General features: G+C 39.7%; 1 protein-coding gene across 1 annotated transcript in view; it reads right to left on the bottom strand.

The window, feature by feature from the left end:
• The window catches only part of FBXO34 (F-box protein 34), a 94,582-nt gene extending 84,567 nt beyond the window's left edge, over window positions 1–10,015 (bottom strand). The window contains exon 1 of the mRNA XM_060753519.2: window positions 9,890–10,015. The gene's annotated coding sequence lies outside the window, so the exon portion shown is untranslated. The remainder of the gene's footprint in view (window positions 1–9,889) is intronic.
• Between the last annotated feature and the right edge of the window lie 6,598 nt (window positions 10,016–16,613).

Here is a 16,613-nt window from a genome sequence, read left to right on the forward strand (position 1 = left end):
TGGCAGGCTAAAACCCAGAACCTCAACCCATGGCTGATATTGGATGAGAGACTCCCACCCTGGGCACACAAAAGACTGGGTGACTTGGAAGTTGCTGAACAGACTGCGTTCTGACACCACTAGATGCAGAGCCAACCTTAAGAAATGGGGCCACAAAATGCAGTGCACGACATTTGAGCATGAAGAAGAGCAAACTACAGACCACCTATCACAATGCAACCTGAGCCCTGCCACAGACACAATGGAGGACCCCCTCATGGCAACACCAGAGGCACTCCAAGTGGCAAACTACTGGTCAAAGGGCATTTAATATAATGCCAAGTTTTTAAACTTTGTGCTTTTTAAAAAAATACTTTACAACTATACCATTGGTTTGCTTCTGATACGATAAATAAATAAATCTTCAGCACTTCTGTTAACACATATAGCACCCAGTTTTTTTCTGGTGTACAACTGAACTAGAGCTTCCATTTCACCTGGTTTAGAAACATGGGTTATGTTGTTCTCCACGATGGTGTGTAACTCAAGCTTCTTCACTGCCTGGGGCCACCCATGCACTATCATCTGCTAATGCAATTCCAAAAGTGTTTCTCAACATCTCCTTCTTTTACCTTGAAAAAACAAAAGTAGGTCTGCCAAGATGGAGAGAGCGCAGGGAAGCAATTAAGCTTTTAGAAAAGAATATAGGATGTGTAAAACAGCCAGCATGATGTAGTGATTTGAGCACTGGACTATTACTTTGGAGACCAGGGTTCAAATCATCGGCTTGGTGACCTTGGCAAGTTGCATTTTCTCAGAGGAGAAATCTTGCCAAGAAAATACCATGACAGGTTTAATATGGGTTGGAAACAACTTGAAAGGACACAACAAGGATCTACAGTCTCATTTCAGTGCTAAAGTGAAACTGACAAATCATCTGTACAGCCAATGTCCACAGTTCCGTATATGGTGGAAAAAGTAGGGAGAGCTGGAAAAAGGCCAATGGTAAGCTTTCCATCATTTTCACATTATCTATATTTCACAGTTTTCTTTCAAATGGTGCAGCTACTACAAGGATATGAGTATCCACAGAAGGAAAGGTGCAAAGAGGTACAATAGAGTCTCGCTTATCCAACATAAACGGGCCAGCAGAAAACTGGATAAGCAAAAATGTTGGATAATAAGGAAGGATTCAAGAAAAGCCAATTAAACATCAAATTGTGTTATGATTTTACAAAACATCATGTTTTACAACAAATCGACAGAAAAAGCAGTTCAACACACAATTACTGTATTTGCGAATTTAGCACCAAAACATCACAATGAGGCAGACTGTGTTGGATAACACAGAATGTTGGATAAGCGAATATTGGATAAGCGAGGCTCTACTGTATTTAAGGTGGGAAATAGTTTCACCTGCCCCATAGTGTGAACACCAGAAACAGCAAAAGAGAGAGTAATACTTTTTAATGAACAAATGAAATTCTCCCCATTGAGGCGCAGTGAAATTTGCATATACTAATATGGTCAGCATTACACACTACATCGCTAAACTGTGACTAAAACAGAAATGAGAAAGCCATTGAGATACCACAGGGTAGTGGTTTGAGTGTTGGATGGCAACTTCAGGAGACCAGGGTTTAGATCTCTGCAGTATGGATATTCATCAAGAGACCTAGCACAAATCATATTCTCCAGTTCTAGAAGAAGGCAGTGGCAAATCTCCTAAAGATATCATGCCAATAAAACTCTAGGAGAGGGCCTTCATAAGTCAGAGTCTACTGTAGCCCAGCCAGAGGCTGATGGTTTAATTGATGACTTAGAGAGGATTGTGAGCTTTCCTGTGGCACAAAGTGATGGACCCTCAAGTCTGGGAAATGATGGCTCTGGCTCTGAAAGTGCAGGGCCTCAAGACCATTCAGGGGAGTCAGAAGTAGCAACTGCAGATAAGGAATTGAGTGAAGAGCTGAGTGATAAGGAGGGTTCCCAGGAAAACCACCTGCAGCTACAGAGATCAACCAAAGTCTTTGTTTACAAATCTGAGCCAAAAATAAATTGCTTTGGTCAGAGAGATTACGTGGAAAAGTTGTGGAGAAAATTCACGGGAAAAGTAATGCTTTCATGGATGTCTATTAAACAAGTTGTTTACCTTAAGGTCAGTTCAGGCAATGCTGTTTTAGAGTGAGAAGCTAAGCCTGAGTTCTCTTGTTCCCGTTTCAAGTCAAACCTTGGTTTTGGATTTAATATATTCTGGAAGTTTTCTATGGTCCTGTTCATGTACTCCTGTTCAGGTTTTTACTAGTTACTTGCTTGTGGTCTTATACTGTAGCTGTGATTTCTGGCTGTTCCTGAACTTTGTCACTTCTGGAACTTTATGTGATATTTGGATTATTGTTTGGTTATCACCTGTTGCTAAACCTTTTTTGGATTATACATCTTCTTTTCTTATTCCTGATTTTATATGTTTTTAATATATTTTTACAATAAAACTTTTGCTTCTATTCCTGGACTTTTGTGTGGTACGGTGGTCATATGTGTTTCCAGGCCTGGAGCGCAACAGTGTCAAAGGCACATAACAAATAACAGGGAAAGTATGAATCTCCAAAAGTTTTTGCACTCCACCAAAAACTCTCTTAGCCTAGCCCACTGCTTCTTAATCTGTGGTCCCTACCACAAATGGGGTCCCCTTCACTCATGGCAACAGTACAAGATTTCTGAACGCAAATTTGTTAGCAATAACATGCAGTGTTCATAGTAGACTCTGCAGAAAATGCTTCAGTTGAATTCCACAAAATGGAAACCCAGCTTCTTTAGCAAGCCTTGCAAATGCTAATTTGTTATCAGTAAACGTTTGGTTTTTATACCTATTGTATATACCTATATACCTGGGGTCACATAAAAATCTCTTAACAGAAAGGGTTTGCCAAAGGGAAAAAATTAAGAGGCCCCGGCATAGCCAATGCTGAGGGGTGATGGGAGTTGTTCCTTATCAAAACTGGTGGAGGGCAAAGGTCTTCTAGCCATGGAATAAATGTAGTATTTGTACAGCAATACCGAATTGCTTTTTCATTATCTCAAAGCATCACTCATATACCAATAACCATAAAGAACCATTGTTCCTCAATTCTGCTTAATGTGTAAACCAATTAGATAGTCATAAGCCCCATCAAGTGCTGCTACACCCAGGAGTTGAAGCTACCAAAGCTAACAGTGAAATGCAAGCACTGCAGTCCAGCAGTTCATATCAGGGTTTTTGTTTTTTGTCGCGTCAGGAGTGTCCTGTTGTGAGAGAATTGGCTGTCTGCAAGGACATTGCCCAGGGGACGCCCGGATGATTTTGATGTTTTATCATCCTTGTGGGAGGCTTCTCTCATGTCCCTGCATGAGGAGCTGGAGCTGATAGAGGGAGCTCATCCGCCTCTCCCCGGATTTGAACCTGCGACCTGTCAGTCTTCAGTCCTGCCGGCACAGGGCTTTAACCCACTGCACCACAGGGGGTTCCATATCAGGGTGGGACATAAATTGTTAAATATTTGAAGGATGGTATGGGTCCCACTTTGATCCTCCCAGTAAGGAATATCACTCAACACTTCCGTGTTCTGAAACTCATAACAATAAGCATAAGCGTCTAGTGTCTAGATCTAGGGAAGTAATGCTAGCCCTCTATTCTGTTTTGGTTAGACCACATCTGGAATATTGTGTCCAATTCTGGGCACCACAATTCAGGAGAGATATTGACAAGCTGGAACGTGTCCAGAGGAGAGCGACTAAAATGATAAAAGGTCTGGAGAACAAGCCCTATGAGGAGCAGCTTAAGGAGCTGGGCATGTTTAGCCTGAAGAAGAGAAGGCTGAGAGGGGATATGATAGCCATGTATAAATATGTGAGAGGAAGCCACAGGGAGGAGGGAGCAAGCTTCCTTTCTTCTGCCCTGGAGACTAGGACGCGGAACAATGGCTTCAAACTACAAGAGAGGAGATTCCATCTGAACATGAGGAAGAACTTCCTGACTGTGAGAGCCGTTCAGCAGTGGAACTCTCTGCTCCGGAGTGTGGTGGAGGCTCCTTCTTTGGAAGCTTTTAAACAGAGGCTGGATGGCCATCTGTCAGGGGTGATTTGAATGCAATATTCCTGCTTCTTGGCAGGGGGTTGGACTGGATGGCCCATGAGGTCCCTTCCAACTCTTTGATTCTATGATTCTAAGCATGGGATATATATTACCACAGAATACAATTTTAGCAAAAAGCAAACCTCACCTTATAATTAAAAAGAGTTGTATTCCAAATATACTTATCACAGGGGTTCCGTTCCAGGACCACCCTCGATAAGTGAAAATCCGCCAAGTAGGAAAGCCATATTTATTTTAATACTTATACATTATTTTATATATTTTATATATTGTTTTCTTGCCCACGTTTCCTTACCTGCCTCCTGGCCCATCCCAAGGGCACCTGCCTGCCTCCCTGGCCTCTGGACCTACAAAGGCAGCAGCAGGCCAGGGAGGCAGACCTTCCCCGCCACGCCTCAGGCCGCCGCACTTCCGGGGTCTGCGGAGGCCAGGGAGACAGGCCTTCCCTGCCATGCCTCAGGCTGCCACACTTCTAGGGTCCCTGGCCTCCCCCTGAACATAAATATTTAATATTTTTATTGATATTTTCAAAAACTCGTGAATCAGCGAGTTCGCTAAAAGCAAACTGCGAAGTAGAGAGGGAATACTGTAATGAAAATTGAGGTTCACAGGAAACCCTGAGATCTTACAGCATTTTCAGTATAGAAAGAAGGGCTACTTTATATAACGGACCTTTAGTATCCACTGTGGTTTGAGTCCAGGACTTCCTCTAGGGATACCAAAATCCAAGGATGCTCAAGTCTCATTATGTAAAGTGATGGAGTAAAAGGGTGTTCCTTATATAAAATGACAAAACCAATATCTATCTATTTTGGAATGTTTTACTTTTAGAATCCCTTTGCACCTCTGGATGCAAAATTTGGATATGGAAGGCTAACTCTATATTCCATTTTACCTACAAAAGGTAGGTGAGGAAAACATGTATCCCAGCTTATATGAGTTCCCCTACTTTCATGCTTTTTTATTTCTCTGTGAACACACCCAAAAAAGCTGTCAGATGTCACTTTTAAAAATGCTCATGCATTTTCAGACTTGGACATGCACTCAGTGCATTGCAAATTACCCTTAAAAGCAAAAAAAACAAAACAAAACCCTATGCTGGAACTATTGGTAGGTAGAAAAGAGTGCTCTGGTCTTGCTTTACCTTTAAAGAGATTGAAGTATGAAAGGGCAAAGTTCATGTCTGAAAATCTAAGCCAAATTCAAAAAGAGAAAAAGTTGACCTCTTTTTAAAAAATCGCTTTTCTCACTCTGTAGATTGCTTCCAAATCTTCCAAGAAAAAGCAGCAGCTGTCCAGTTTATCTTCCCCTTCTCAAGATAAAATCCCAAATATTGGGATACATGGTCTAGTAATTGTCATAAATTATAGCATACTAGATGCCTCTACCAACAACTGCCTGAAAATTGGAAGTAGGGGCAGCCATCTCTGAATCCAAAACTGGAAATGCATAGAGGAAATGGGACTGTGGGTCTTCATCTCAAAGCTCCAGCCTCAAATAAGCTTCTAAATTAATGGTTCTCGACCTGTGGGTCCCCAGATGTTTTGGCCGTCAACTCCCAGAAATCCTAACAGCTGGTAAACTGGCTGGGATTTCTGGAAGTTGTAGGCCAAAACATCAGGGAACCCACAGATTGAAAACTACTGCTCTAAATAGATATAGGGTAGAAGCTACATTTCCAATTCCATTCCTAATCTTAAATTACAAATTAAAAATGAAGTTCCTGTACCCAAAAGAAGGAAGTTGCCTAATCAACTGTTACCCTATACAAGCCTAAAAATCCTAAAAGTCTCACATCCTGACTGATCTTGAGAGCTATGTAGGGTAACCCTGGTTAGTCCTTGGATGGGAGACCGCCAACAAATATCTGGTGCTGTAGGATGTATTTCAGAAGGAGGAATGGACTAAAAACACAGTGTAACATGAATGGGGTTGCCATAAGTCAACAAAAGCAATGCTACATAGATTTATTTTATTTATTTATTTATTGTGTCAGTAGCAACTAGACAATAGATAAAACATACACACACAACCTCCACATCTCAAAGCCACAACCTCTTCCCCAATCCCATCCACAAGAGAGAAAAACACTACAAAATCTCAAAAACGGCATATACACACATATTCTACACTTCAAACCCATTATCTACTCCCCAGTTACCCCATATTCAAAAGTAAACAACCCTCCAAAATCCCAAATGAGACCTATACACAAACTACACACTAAACCTATAGCTTACTCCCCACCTCCTCCATAAAACAGCCCTACAACTCCAAATGCTGCAGAGATGAGGCTCACACACACAAACCCACAACCTGCTCTGTACCCACCCCATACCAAAGAAGGGAAAACCCTCTACAAAACCCCAAATGCTGCATAAATGACACATATACTTTCCACATCCCAAACTCACAGCTACCCACACTACAAAATCCCAAATATCACATAACCCTCCGTATCTCAAACCCACAGCTTACTCCCCAAATACTACACAGATGATTCACATACACCCACACAAACCTTTGACACCACAAACCTACAAGTTATTCTGCAAGAGAAAAATAAAACCCCTATAAACCCTCAGGTACTACATAGATAGGATTCAGATGCACACACAAACCCTCCACATCCCAACTTTTTTTTTTTTTGTCGTGTCAGGAGCAACTAGAGAAACTGCAAGAAATTGGCACACAAAACCCCCATGACCAACAAAAAATTGTGGAGGTCTTTGGAGAGATCTATAGAAGTTGTCGATCACCTACATCCAGAGCACACTATGAACCCAAACAATAATGGATCTCGACCAAACTTGCCATGCCCTTCCACACAGCCATATAACTTAGAATATCAAGGCAGATAATCCACAATATCTGCTTTGAATTGGATTTTCTGAGTCCACACAGCCATATAATCCAGTTCAATGTTAATTTTATACAGCTGTGTGGAAGGGGCTTAAGATATTTCTGTAGCTCTTGTTATTCTTAAAGCCTTTAAATAATAGGAGAGCATAGACCTCCTGTACTAAGATGTATTCCTTCCAAAAATAATAATATTTAATTCTATTTTAATGTTTGTATGTTTAAGGTTCTTAAATTGTATGTCAGTTGGTTTTACTGTAAACTGCTTTGAGTCTCTTTTGTAAATAATATTAAATAATAATAAACATACTGGAATGTAATAAAGATAATATTGAAGATAATACTAAAGATGATAATAATAAAAACATAATGATACATAATAGTAAAGACAATAATAATGATAATAATTAAAAACATAATAAAGATAGTAAAAATATACGGTAATGATAAAGATAATAATAATAATAAAGTTAATAATAATAGCACGATAAGGTAAAGGTTTCCCCTGATATTAAGTCTAGTTGTGTCTGACTCGTGGTATGGTGCTCATCTCCATTTCTAAGCCAAAATGCTGGCATTATCCATAGACACCTCCAAGGTCATGTGGCCAGCATGACTGCATGGCACACCATTACCTTCTTGCACAAGTGATACTTATTAATCTATTCACATTTGCATGTTTTCGAACAGCTAGGTTGGCAGAAGCTGGGCCTAACAGTGGGAGCTCACCCCGCTCCCTGGATTCAAACCACCAACCTTTTAGTCAGCAAGTTCAGCAGCTCAGTAGTTTAACCTGCTGCGCCACCAGGTCCCCATGACATAATAACAACAATAATAACAACAACATTGTTGTTGTTATTTATAACCTGCCCTATCTTCCGGGGGGGGGGGGGGGGAGAGAACTTGGGCAGTTTCCAACAAAAGATGGCAACCCTCAATGCCATAATAAACAATAGAAAGAAAAGCAACCAAATCCAAACAGTAAACAAAAACGCATCAGTACAAACTTGTAATAACAAGCCCAAAAAGGTAAGCAATTAAATAGATGCAGTAGATCTCAATCAATCAATAATAAACATAATAATAAAATATAGATAATACTATATTAATAATATATTTTTAAGAAAGATAACTATATTAATAAAGGTTCCAATAATAAAACATTAAAATAAAGATAATAATAAAATTGATAATAAAACATAACATAATAATAAATATAATAAACATATTAATAAATATATTATTAATAATAAGAAAGATAATAATAATAATAAAGGCAACAATAATAAAACGTTATAGTAACATTATCTTACTATTATCTTTCTTATTATTAATAATATATTCATTAATATATTTATTATGTTATGTTTTATTATTATCATTTTTATTATCTTTAAAATGTTATTATAATGTATTATTAACTTTTTATTATTATCTTTATAATTAACAATAATATTGTATTTATTAATATCTTTCTCATTGTTATCTTTATTATGTTATAATGTTTTTATTATTATCATTTTATTATAAAGATAATAATAAAATTATATAAAGATAATAATAAAATTATAATAATAAAAACATTATAACATAATGATAAAGATAACAATGAGAAAGATATTAATAAATATAATATTATTAATAATAAGAAAGATAACAATAATAAAAGCAACAATAATAAAATGTTATAGTAACATTATAAAGATAATAATAAAATTATAATAAAAACATTGTAACATAATAAAGATAACAGTGAGAAAGATATTAATAAATACCATATTATTGTTAATTATAAATATAATAATTAAAAGGTAATAATAATACATTATAACAACATTATAAAGATAATAAAAATGATAATAATAAAAACATTGTAACATAACAATATAGATAATAATATATTAATAAATATAATATTATTTTAAAAGATAACTATAATAATAAAGGTACCAATAATAAAACGTTATAACATTATAAAGATAATAATAAAATTATAAAAATAAAAACATTATAACATAAAAATATAGATAATAATATATTAATAAATATAATATTAAAAAATATAACTATAATAATAAAGGCAACAATAATAAAACGTTATAGTAACATTATAAAGATAATAATATACATGATAATAAAAACGTAACATAATAAAGATAACAATGAGGAAGATATTAATAAATACAATAATGTTGTTAATTATAAAGATAATAATAAAAAGGTAATAATAATACATTATAATAACATTATAAAGATAATAAAAATGATAATAAAAACATTATAACAACATAATTAAGATATATTAATAAGAAGAAAAATAAATGTAACAATAATAAAACGTTATAATAACATTATTATAAAGATAATAATGTAAATGAAAATAAAAACATTATAATAACATAATAATAAAGATAATAAAAATGATAATAATAAAACATTATAACATAATAAATATATTAATAATAAAGATAATAATAAAAAATGAAAATAAAAACATTATAATAACATAATAATAAAGATAACAAAAATGATAATAAAATATCATAACATAATAATAAAGATACTAATAAATATAATATTATTAAGAAAGATAATAAATGTAACCATAATAAAAACGTTATTAATAACATTACAGAGATAATAATAAAAATGAACACAATAACATAATAATAAAGATAACAAAAATGATGATAATAATAATAATATTATGATATTATCATACAGGCAACTCCCAAAGGATGAGGAAGGCCGTCTACACGGCACAGTTGTGGCGCTTCGAGGCCCCTTTGCCCGCCAACCCAGGGGGGCCCTCCGGGCTTTCCCAGCCAAGGCCTCCCTGCCCTCGTCGCCCTTCTGGAACCCCGGTGACAGGTGAGGCGGGAGCCTCGCGCTTCTCCCCCTCAGAGCGGCCTGCCTTCCTACCTGGGGTCCGAGCGCGGGGCCTCCGGAGCGAGTGCTGCCTTGGCTGCCTCTTCTCCTTCCTCCTCCTGCCTCGGTCTCCGTCCGCAACTGGGCGGGGAGGAGCCGCGGCCTAGGCCCGCCCGCCAATCCCCGGCCTGGGGTGGAGCCTGCGCCCGGCCCGCCCTCTTTGCTTCCCGCCTCAGAGGTTCTCCGAGGGGGCTTCAGCAGGGGAAGGGGCCGCGCATGCGCACAAGCGCGTTCTCGCTCTTCCCTCACTGTACAGCCAACTTGGGCCCTCCAGGCGTTTTGGACTACAACTCCCACAATTCCTAACAGCCTACCGGCTGTTAGGAATTGTGGGAGTTGTAGTGCAAAACGCCTGGAGGGCCCAAGTTGGCCCAAGCCTGCCTGACATACTTTCTCTTCCTTTTTGTTTCACTCCCTGCCTCTTCCACACACATTTTCACACATGCTTAATCACACACCCTTCCCTCTTGCACACTCACACATATTTTTACGCTCCCTGCCTCTTACACACACATTTTCACACATGCGCGTAGTCTTACAAGTTCCTACACGCCCTTCCTCTTGCACACACATATTTTCACACTGACTCCCCTTCTTCATACACACATATTTTCACACATGCGCTTAGTCGTACACATTCCCTCAGACCCTTCCCTCTTGTACACTCACGCATATTTTCACACTCCCTGCCTCTTACACATTTTCACACCTGCACTTAATCTTACACATACCCACACGTCCTTCCCTCTTGCACTCTCACACATATTTTCACACTCCCTGCCTCTTAAACACACATTTTCACACATGCTTATTCTTACATGTTCCCACACACCCTTACTCTTGCACACACATATTTTCACACGGACTCCCCAGCCTCATACACACACATTTTCACACATGTGCTTAGTCTTACCCGTTCCCTCTTGTACACTCACACGTATTTTCACTCCCTGTCACCTGCACATTTTCACACATACACATAATCTTACACATACTCTCACATCCTTCCCTCTTGCACACTCACATATTTTCGCACTCCCTGCCTCTTTCACACATGCTTAGTCTTACATGTTCCCACCTGCCCTTCCTCTTGCACCAACATTTTTTCACACATGCATTTTCACACATGCACTTAATCTTACACATTCCCACACACCCTTCCCTCTTTTACACTCACACATATTTTCACGCCTTGCCTCTTACACACACATTTTCACACGTGCACTTAATCTTACACACTCCCATACACCCTTACCTCTTGCACACTCATGCATATTTTCACACTCGCTGCCTCTTACACACACATTTTCACACATTCGCTTAGCTTTACACATTTCTTCATGCCCTTTCTCACACACCTATTTTCACACAGACTCCCCTGCCTCATACACATGCATTTTCACATGTGTGCTTAGTCTTCCATGTTCCCACATGCCCCTCCCTCTTGTACATTCACACATATTTTCGCTCCCTGCCTCTTACACACGCATGCACTTAATCTTACACAATTCCCTCTTGCACACTCACAAGTATTTTCACATTCCCTGCCTTTTACACTCACATTTTTACACATTCGCTTAGTCTTACATCTTCCCACACGCCCTTCCTCTTGCACATACATATTTTCACACTGACACCCCTGGCTCATGCACATGCATTTTCACACATGCGCTTAGTCTTACACGTTCCCACACATCCTTCCCTCTTGTACACTCACACTTTTTTCACTACCTGCCACTTACAGTTCCACACATGCACTTCATCTTACACATTCCCACACGCTCTTGCACTCTCACACTCATTTTCACATTTTCTGCCTCTTACACACACATTTTCACACATGCGCTTAGTCTTACACATTCCCACATGCCCTTCCTCCTACACACACAAATGTTTACACTGACTCCCCTACTTCTTACACATTTTATAGAAGACACAGTATTTTACTACACCTTTGTATATAATGTGTATCATGGGACTTGATCACCCGCATATTTTAGTATGGAAACTCCAAAAGGTAAATGCAAGTGTAATACCAAGGTCGATATTGTGTATCACATCATTGTTCTTATTTCTGTGTCGTGTTTTTTTGAAAGTTGGGCAGTGGGGAAAGCTGATAGGAAGAAAATGAACTCATTGAAATGTGATGGAGAAGAGCGGTGCCAGGAGCGGAGGGACACGGGGCTGCCCCCCTTTTTTTACTCTTCTTTCTGGGAATTTCAGGCACATTTTTCAGACTCACTTACTTTATGACACCCCTTCAATGGCCAGCTGCACACATTAATCCAACACAAAGAGCTGCACAAAATAACTAAAAATACTAAAGAGGCCACCGTTTTGACAGTTGTGAAGGAACGAAGACAAATTCCTCAAGTGTAAACATGCACACACATAAATATACACAAAAGGGTGTCCCAAAACGTAAACAGTCAGCCGCCCACATTTGCTAGTTTCACTATTGTCAAATTCTGTCATAGAGATATGCTTGAAGGACTTTCCAAACAGCGTGTCACAACACATTCATGTACTGGTTGCGACGTGGAGGTGTGTCACACAAACGTAACGAGAAACCATCTGCATCAGTGTGAAATAAGCAATGAGTCATATATTCCTCAAAATGTAAATGAAAGGTTTTCATGAGAAATGTTGTGCAACCATATGTTTTGTTATCACAATTTACATATGCGTCTGTATCTCTTGTAAGGGGCCGGTTCAACCTTCAATTCGCCAGTAAAATATAAGAATGGTGTTGCGAAATGATGCACGTCTAAAATGTGTGTCACCAACACGACATGCTTGGAAAGCTCTGACCTAAAGATACCTATGGTTTGCCTATTTGTGTATTTTAAATTGTATACTCATGCTTTTATGTTAAGCCACTTTGAGTCTCCTTAGGGAGAGATAAGGCGGGATAATAATAATAATAATAATAATAATAATAATAATAGATGTTAGCTGATACATCACACAGTCCTAGACACTTGGGAAGTGTCCGACGTGTGATCCAATACAACAGCCAGCAGAGTGTCTGCTGTGGACTCATCTTGTAGTGCTTCAAATAACAACAACAACAACAACAACAATAAGTATTGTGCTGTTGCATGCTGAGTCTGAATCATAGAATCATAGAATCATAGAGTTGGAAGAGACCTCATGGGCCATCCAGTCCAACCCCCTGCCAAGAAGCAGGAATATTGCATTCAAATCACCCCTGACAGATGGCCATCCAGCCTCTGCTTAAAAGCTTCCAAAGAAGGAGCCTCCACCACACTCCGGGGCAGAGAGTTCCACTGCTGAACGGCTCTCACAGTCAGGAAGTTCTTCCTCATGTTCAGATGGAATCTCCTCTCTTGTAGTTTGAAGCCACTGTTCCGTGTCCTAGTTTCCAAGGAAGCAGAAAACAAGCTTTCTCCCTCCTCCTCCCTGTGGCTTCCTCTCACATATTTATACATGGCTATCATATCTCCTCTCAGCCTTCTCTTCTTCAGGCTAAACATGCCCAGTTCCCTAAGCCGCTCCTCATAGGGCTTGTTCTCCAGACCCTTGATCATTTTAGTCGCCCTCCTCTAGGATATATTAGAAATAATGTCTGTTTACAGGACATGCTCTCTATATGCCCAACGGGATGCCGGGGTGCCTCAGCTGAAGGGCCCTTTAGATTTCCCAACACAAAGTTCTATTGAGGCTCAAGATAAGTTCAACAAAGTTCTTTATTTGGGCTTAAATCTTCAAACAAATGAATTAAACACTTTACAACCCTGGAAAACTGGTAGCTTCCTCAATCAGCTAACAAGGAGCAGGCAACTGGTGATAAACTGTTCCTTTCTTCCTTAGGGAAATCCTTTGACCCCTCCCTGGGCAATCTCTCTTTACCTTGCTGGCGTGGGGCCCCTACTCCCGGCTCCAAGCTGCTTTATGGATAGTGGTCCCTTACCAGGCAAGGTTCCTGTAGATCTGCCAAGCTGAAGGTGTCTCCACGAAGGCTGTAGGAACTATTTCTTTACTCCCCAGCAGAGCTGTGGATCTATTTCTTTAACCCCCCAGCAAAAGCTGGCTGTATTCCCCCAGCAAAAGCTGTGGAAATTCCTTTACTCCCCCAGCAGAGCTGTGAGAAGCGAAGCTTTTGTGCATGTGGGAAAGAAAATCCCACATGTCCTGCTGTTAGGCTTCAAACAGTGAGACTGAACAAAGGTCCTTCTTTCCCTCCAAAACCCTGGGAAAAGGGGCGGATCTAAAGATTCTAACAATGATTGCCAAGTTGTTGGCCCTATGATTGCAAACTGAGGGAAGCTACCTTATTGCAAAATGCATGGCTTAAATAGATTCATGCAAACTAGCAGTGCAAGAAAAGGAATTCAAATCTCCTGGCACTGCCGTGCCAGCACAAGTATGGATCGTCAATGTTGCAATCCCAGGTGACAGCAGGATTGAAGAGAAACAACCGGAAAAGCTGACACGATGTAAGGATTTAAAGATCGAACTGCAAAGACTCTGGCACAAAGCAGTCAAGGTGGTCCCAATGGTGATCAGCACACTGGGTGCAGTGCCTAAAGACCTTGGCCTGCACTTAAACACAATCAGCGCTGACAAAATTATCAGCTGCCAGCCTCAAAAGGCCACCTTACTGGGATCTGCACGCATTATTCGCTGATACATCACACAGTCCTAGACACTTGGGAAGTGTCCGACGTGTGATCCAATACAACAGCCAGCAGAGTTATCGTGTCTGCTGTGGACTCATCTTGTTGTGTTTCAAATTATTATTATTATTATAATTATTATTATTATTTCTCAAGGCATTTATAGGTCCTTCAGTCGGTTAAGACTATGGTCCCTATTATTCTGAAGATGTTAGAAATCTGCTGCTTGTAGAGGTAACATTAACCAAGATAGCAATGCACCTGAGGCATGAATCTCATTCTCCAGCAATTAAGGTACATCTACACTGTAAATTTCAAATCATTAAACCCCACTTTAACTTCCCGTGTCTCAATCCTATGGAATTCTAGGAGTTGTAGTGTTGCCAGAGACTACTGACACTTCAGCTCCTTCTTTGGGGGCTTTTAAGCAGAGACTTGATGGCCATCTGTCAAGGGTGCTTTGGATGTGATTTTCCTGCTTCTTGGCAGAATGGGGTTGGGCTGGATGGCCCAAGAGGTCTCTTCCAACTCTAGGATTCTATGATAAACTATCAGGGTTTACTAAATTTGCATTGCACCTGGCAGTTAAAAGTGGGGTCAAACTGCAGTCATTCAACAGTGCAGATGCTTCCGTTTAAAGAGAGGGCTGCAGTCCATGAAAACCATGATGAAACCAGTTTGTTTTTAACATCAGTCATGGAATCATAGAATCATAGTCCTCTTGCTCCTTTCTTTGTTTTGTGCTAACGTACAACAACAACAAAACTTTATTTATATACCGCTCTATCTCCCTGAAGGAACTCGGAGCTGTTTCCAAGTAACATAATCAATACATACAAAGAAAACAACATAAACATAAAATTAACAAGACAATATAAGCATCAAAAACCACAATAGCACATATGTTTAAAATAATCGTGCCTGTTCAAGGCAGTTTAAAAGGCCGGGCCAGGCTAATGCAATTTCAAAGGTCTCGGGAAATTAGGTAGAGTTTATGGCTGTACATTTCCAAGGCCTAATAGAAGAAAGGGACCTGGATAATTGGTAGAAAAAGATATGGCTAATTTCAACAGTAACTGGGGCAGAGCTAGAACTAGTCCTTCTCAAAAGTTTGTCTAAACTACCAAGTCTTCAGGCTCTTTCGAAAGGAGGGGAGGGATGGGGCCTGTCTTATTTCTCCAGGAAGGGCGTTCCAGAGGCGAGGGGTCACCACCGAAAAGACTCTCTCTCTCGTCCCCACCAACCGTGCTTGTGACGCTGGTGGGAGCGAAAGGAGGGCATCCCCGAAATATCTTAAAGACAAAACACAGCTAATTATTTAATCATAGAATAACAGAGTTGGAAGAGACCTCATGAGCCATCCAGTCCAACCCCATTCTGCCAAGAAGCAGGAAAATCGCATTCAGAGCACCCCAACTGATGGCCATCCAGCCTCCATTTAAAAGCCTCCAAAGAAGGAGCCTCCACCACACTCTGGGTCAGAGAGTTTCACTGCTGAACAGCTCTCACACTCAGGAAGTTCTTCCTCGTGTTCAGATGGAATCTCCTTTCCTTTAGATTGAAACCATTGTTCCATTGCATTCTAGACTCCAGGGCAGCAGAAAGGAACCCCTCTCTCTCTTCCCTATGACTTCCCCTCACATATTGATCCATGGCTCTCATCATGTCTCCTCTCATCCTTCTCTTCTTCAGGCTAAACATGCTCAGCTCCTTAAGCCGCTCCTCATAGGGCTTGTTCTCCAGACCCTTGATAATTTTTAGTCGCCTTCCTCTGGGCACATTCCAGCGTGTCAACATCTCCCTTCAATTGTGGTGCCCAGAATTGGACACAGTGTGATTTCAGGTAAAGTGGTCTGACCAAGGCATAATAGAGCATGGGTAGCATGACTTCTCTGGATCTAGATCAGGGGTCCTCAAACTTTTAAAACAGTCTCTCAAACTGTTGGAGGACCAGATTGCAATTTGAAAAAAAAAATGAATGAATTCCTATGCATGCTGCACATCTTATTTGTAGTGCAAAAAAACCTACTTTAAATCAATACAATAATTAAAATGAAGAACAATTTTAACAAATATAA

The sequence above is a fragment of the Anolis sagrei genome, chromosome 1, assembly GCF_037176765.1.
Source record: "Anolis sagrei isolate rAnoSag1 chromosome 1, rAnoSag1.mat, whole genome shotgun sequence".
NCBI classification, from domain to species: Eukaryota; Metazoa; Chordata; class Lepidosauria; order Squamata; family Dactyloidae; genus Anolis; species Anolis sagrei.